General features: G+C 33.6%; 1 pseudogene; it reads right to left on the bottom strand.

The window, feature by feature from the left end:
• Positions 2,536 to 5,721, bottom strand: LOC109846314 (annotated as a pseudogene).

Raw genomic sequence — 6,555 nt, 5'->3', positions numbered from 1 at the left:
CCCCCCCCCCCCCAAACCAAAAAAAAAAAAAAACCAAATACGTGCTCACACACACACAAAATGAAGGTCAAAGAAGTTAGATATTCATAGTAAATATTCGACGAGGATAAAAGGTCAAAGAAGTAGCATCTTCTATATGAACTCATATTCATCGGCATTTAGGCCATTCTCATTCAGCATGTATCAGCAATTCGTAGCTCAGAATCAAGAAAGATCCTAAAAAAGAATTGACCAGATATTTATGAGCAACTGTCAGAGGATGTTGACTCTCTATCATCGAGTCCCGATTTCCTAAATCATACAACTACAAGAACGAGAGGCATTCTATTAAACCCGGAAGACCATTCACCTAATTGTTAAAGCAAATCACACATTTACCCAAAACTATAAGCAAAGTTGTCTTATTGATTTTACCAGATTAGAAAGAGCTAAACAAGGAAAAAGAAAACATTAGCTATAATCACTCATTCTAAGGATAATAAAAAAGACATCATACTGCATGAAAAATATATTATAATGATAGCACTTACCTATTGAACGATAAACAATAGGGAAAACCTCAAAGTACAAAGAAGAGACATTGCCTGGCAAGAAACATTTCCTCTGATGATCCAGATCTGTCTGTGTCAAACATTTACAACTGTCTAAATTGTTATGCACTTTAAAATGTACAAGATGAAGCGCGTTGTTTCCCTTGTGACAAGGTTTAACTGTTTTTAGATCACTTTACTACTTAACTCTCTCCATGTATGATTAAAAACACAAATTTAAGTTACATAAGTTAGACATACTATGTTGAAAAGAACAAACACATATAACAAAGTTTTTACGAGTATCCTGCTTGGTATATTCAGTGGCATGGTAATGACTCTAGTTCATGTGCGCATGTATTGTATGACAGGCATTAGTGCGAATCACTCTTTTAAGAATACTAATCAATCCCTTAAAATAGCATCATGCTATTTTGAGAATGGAAGTTTCCAGGATCCATGATATTTTGAATTCTGGATTGTGGTTTTATGCAAGCAAGACATGAGAATGTTATTCGCACCCGATGTATGCCATTTTCATAAGCAAAAGTGCACTCTGACAACAGCTTTGTGCAGCTGGATACGCAATCCAGTGTACATCATCACCTTTAGTAAAAACTGTTGTGGATACTTGCATCAAGGTTTAAAATATCGATTATCGGGGATTTATCAGACGGTCAAAATCCATATCGGATAGCGAATATCTGGGATAAGTAGGATGTATTGGAGTGACATTACCGGATGGTGATATATATAATATAATATTCTGAAATGTAATCTAACCATACTTGATGAAATATAAACATACCAAATGTAAATAATTATGTTTAGGATCACTAACCGATAGTAGAAACTCAGGTCAGGTTTAAAGTGAACTAAATAGATGCTCGTTGCCCGAAATCAAAACTCAAACCAAAGGCCGATAATTCCAATTTTTTGACTGACAATATCAGCCGATAACTCATTTTATCACCGCATTATCAACGATAAACATCCAAAAATGATAACTGATTTAGAATCGAACGTATCGTAGCGAAAGGCACTCAAAACTAATAAATCGTTGATAATATCGGTTCAACGGCCAACATTTAAAACATTAACTTGCATACGTATTCAAGTTGAAATGGAATACAATGTAGAGCATAATTACAGAAATATAACATCTTTCTTTCACGAAGATGTTTAATAGTTATTCTGGTATAAAGACCTCCTAGTAAATTCTTTGCAGCATTCCATAGTCATAACAGCTTAACGATTTTGCACGAAAATTCAGATAAAAGCAACAGAAGATGAGCTTGGAAGAAGTTTCTTGAAGTCAAATAGTTTATAAATGTATAAGGTGGGTTTAACCAATGGTCTGATAATTTAATAATTCCAATCCTACAGCATACTAGTCCCTTAATCTATAACTTCACTCATATACAATTTTTTTTGTTTGTGATATGAGTCCCTTTATTCTTTAATACTTTGAAATTAGTCCCTCAAATCATTGAAATTGCAATTAGCACCCCACCCCCCGAAGTCATATTTTGCTACCATTCCATTTGTTGGAGGGTTTAATTTGAAACAACTTACAAGAATTGGGGGACCTGATAACAATTTCTGAGTTTTGAGGGACTAATTTCAAATTATTAAAGATTTAAGGGACTGCCATGGAAGAAATAAAACCATTTTTCACATAAGTCTTCAGCCAGAAAAGAGGGCTTCAACTTCACAGGAGTAAACAACTCAAACTCAAATCATCAAAATATGAAGGAAGGCTTCAACAAGATATCTCAGCAGTTAACAATGTGGAACATGAAATAGACCATGCTGAACCTTTTACAGCTGAAAAACTTTTACAGGAGTAAAACTATCAGAAGTAAACAAGAAATTAATTTCTTGTACCCCTGTGATATGAATTGTGCATACAAAGCTTTTGACTATCTGGTAAATCACAGAAAATAATCAGCTCCAAAATATCAGGTCTATGTACCATAAATCAATGCTAACAAGGAGAGCAACTTCAATCAGGTCCCACATCGACCCCTTCACTTTAAGAATTTTTTGGCCTCTGCTATATCCTGCAACAGAAAATACATCAATCGTTCAGATCTCAGCATACAACTGATTATTAGACGTGAGAAAGGGAAAAAAAGGGTTGACAATATAATTTCCCAGAGATAACAAGCATAGTTTGGCCCTTTGGGTAGATTTATAAATTTATATATTGCTCTTGCATATTTTCCTAATTATCTCGTGCTTTAAAGTTATTTTCCCCTCAGCCAACAGTTTAAGAAAATCATGCAAATCGCAGATTTTAATGAACTAAATCACACTTTATTTATTTGTAATATTTTTTAGAACAAACCATCAATAACTTATCCATGTTAATGAAGTCCATCATGTATATACTAATAGTATTGGATGACGAGGTCACTTTAACTTGAGAGCGTATGCATGGTGACACAAATTCGAGGTAGATATTGAGAGTTTGCTATGTAAATTATTCTAATTAAGTTAAAATAATTTATTACTCTCATCATGCATGCAAAGGTTCATCATCAGTTCAATTTTCACTATTTTGAGAACAAAAAAGGTAAAAGCACAAGGTCATGTAGATAAATACGACATAGAAAATTGATATGTGTAAAGCATCACCGATAATTGGTAAAACAAATGCTATGACAACCAATTCTGTCCTCGTATAGATAAATTTGTTTACATCTGCTACATCTCTATGAATGCGATGGCCATGCATTACAAAACTTAACGCTACCATACTCAACAAAATCTGCTATAAAATTAGAAAGGAAGAAGAAAAGCACCAGTTACATCTGCTAGAGTTAAACAAGCTTAGATTCTACATTACAGATCTTAGTAGTTCAGATGATTATGGACATCAATTTCTGTTGCTGAGCATACCATCTAGAACAACAAAATGGTCACAAAATTAGTGTGAAAATTCAAATTAAGAATATGGAATTATGGCCAATAAACAAGCTTATTTTAATTCAAACATTGGCGAATAAAACAAAAAATATATTTTCTGAATATTCATAAGAGCTAATATTTATTTCTTTAAGTACAGTGCTTATTAGTTATTACATTCTTAATTATTCAATAATTTGATTTGGATAAGCTAAAAGTAATATTATATGTAACTACAAGTTTAATCATGCACCAGATTAATCTTAATTATTAGCATCCACAACTTACTCATTTCTGATTTAGAATTTTCAGGAATACTACGTAGAGAGTAAATCGGATTTTGAAATCCAAAGTCTGAGTTTCCTTATAATCATCACCCGCTCAATGACCAGATCAAAATGACTGCTCCTCCATGGTGCACTTTTGCAAATTGTCTCATGCCTCTATTGCAGGAAACAAGCATTACACCAAGTCAGTAGAGGGTTCTCAGTCATTTCAGGAAAACTTCATGATCTTTGAAATGATTAAGAGAATACATGTGCATAAATCATAAAACAATTCTGCACTAATGCAAATAAATTCAATTATAAACTGAAAATAATTGAAACAAACAGCAGAGAGAAGTCAATTTTTAAGTAGAATTGATTCATAATCCTAAACAAAAATCAGAATTATCACGTTCTGCATAAGCAGAGCTTTCTTGAGGACATGTAGGGAACACAATCAAAGGCCAACCCCAACCACTAGAAGACCATAGCATCCAAGAAAAATAACCAAATAAATCGGTAGCTGGAAGAAGTACCAATTCAATATAAGTATCTTATGTGAATAAACTATATAATTAAACAAAACTGTTTGAAACTCACCAACAACGTGTAGCTCCATGGAAGTATTGAAGTCACCAAAAGACCAATCCAGATGGCAGAAATAGTCACTAGCAAGGACAAAATCTTCAAAATGTGCTTCATTCGTTTAAGAGTCAGTCCCTTTTGAAGTCAAAGCTACAAAAGGAAACTAAATATAAAGACGATGGTAAATAATCAGAGAGTGAAATTTAACTGATCCAAGAAAAAAATATCAGCTACTAGATGATAATATTCCCAAAAAGCATAAAAAGAGAGAAAGTTGAGGAAAAAATTGAAGGAGAAGAAGACAAAGGAATTGGCAGAATCACCAGTTTCTAAGTGACATATATTCTGCATACATTATTATTTGCTCATGCCCACTTCATCCTCCTCTCTTCTAGCTTCTTCTGTTTATGCATGAAGATTGTGAGTCTTAGCAAAAGTCTACAACTAAAAAAAATCAATGACATGATAAATGATGTAATTATCGAAACGATAAAAGAGAAAAAGAAATAACTAGAAATTCTGTTAGAAATTAACAGAATTTAAGCTTAGGTATAGACTAATGGATTTGGGCTGATTTTGACGGTAAATTGATCAATATGACAATTTAGGAGTGTCTAGAAATATCATAGATTGAGGGTTTTACTGGTAAAAAGCCAAAAACATGCGCTTTATGCAGTGTGAAACAAGCAATCTAGAAAAAAATAACAATAAAAACAAGAAAAAATGGATAACATGGGGAATTGAAAGGAAAAGTTAAAACCCTTTTCCTCTGATTTTCTTCTGCATTGTGCATGTGTTCGTAAAGAAAAAATTACTATAAGTCCCTAAGCTTATACCTTAATTAAATTTGTTAAGGTGCAACCTTTTGAAACTTAGAAATTAATCAGAGTGCAACAAAAATCTTATTGAGATACAGATTCAAATATCCTCAAGCGCAATGATCACAATCTCTCCTTCGCATCACTGAACCAACCAATTAAAACCAACAAGATTAGGGTTCTTCTCAAAACGATAACATATATATTATATATGGCATTCTCTAGATTGCTACACCGCTCGAACTTCAATGTCAAGCACCTAGGGTCTCCTTAAACCGAAAACAGCATTTAGATATTAATTTTTCACTAAATATTTAGAAAAATAAAACTAACACTTTTCCTTTTATTTAGATATTAAGGTTCTTCTCAAACCAAAAACAGCATCTTCGAGAAACTACGCCAATATCAAGTATGATTACCTTTTGAAATAGAAAAGGGAATCCTTTTAGCTTATTGCAATTAAAAAGAGAGCAACCAACATCAGAATCAGTAAACTTGCAGTCTGGATGAGAGAAATCTTACTTAAGTGGAAAATGAACATGAGCAGCGATGGGGGTTTAAAACTGAGGGTGCCACTAGGGCACATCCCTAACCACAACTCTAACCACACACATTCTCTCATTTGTTACAGTACACCGGGCCTCATATGGAAATTTAAAATCTCATGTGGGGCCCGGTGTACTGTAGCAAATAAGAGAGGGTGTGTAGTTGGAGTTGTGGTTGGGGGTGTGTCCCTATCATTTTCCTAAAACTAATGGTGTAGAAAAGTTAAGATTTACTGAAAATAGGAATTAGTTAGGATTTATTTTCTGCTTTAATTAGTTATGTAAATATCTTCTATATTTAGTTAGTTCCTATTTTACAAGGATTAAAATCCCAAGAATCAAGGAACCACAATTCGGCTCCTAAGGTGTAAAAATGGGGGATTAAGTCCAGTCCCAAATCAATGAGAATAAAATTCAGTTTTTCTCACATTTCCACATGGTATCAGAGCTAAATCTGAAACCCTAATCAGCCTCCCTTCTCTCATTCCAAAATTCAGCACTCATCCTCTCCTCTTCCAATTCCAAAATTCGGCATGACCACCGAAACTCAAGCCTAATCAGACGTCACGTCTAGTCCAAGCCAACCTCTCCCAAACCAGCATGGAAATTCTAAAAATCTTCTCCCTATCACCAGCCATAAATTAAAGGGAAAATTTGCAAAATAGTCCGTTTTTACTAATTATTTAGCAATATAGACCAATTTTCTAAATAATTAGCAAAATAGACCTCTTTTTGGCCAACATGCCAAAAAGAGGTCTATTTTGCAAAACAGCTCAGAAAACATATGGGACTAGCAGTCCCGTATGTTTTAATCACGGATTAGTGAACTCAGAAAATTTCATAAAACATTGAGATGAACTCAGAAAACATACGGGAGTACTAGTCCCATATATTTTCTGAG

This window comes from Asparagus officinalis, chromosome 6, assembly GCF_001876935.1.
Source record: "Asparagus officinalis chromosome 6, Aspof.V1, whole genome shotgun sequence".
NCBI lineage: Eukaryota > Viridiplantae > Streptophyta > Magnoliopsida > Asparagales > Asparagaceae > Asparagus > Asparagus officinalis.
The sequence above is the reverse complement of the archived record's forward strand: the minus strand, read 5'-3'. Positions and strand labels throughout refer to the sequence as shown.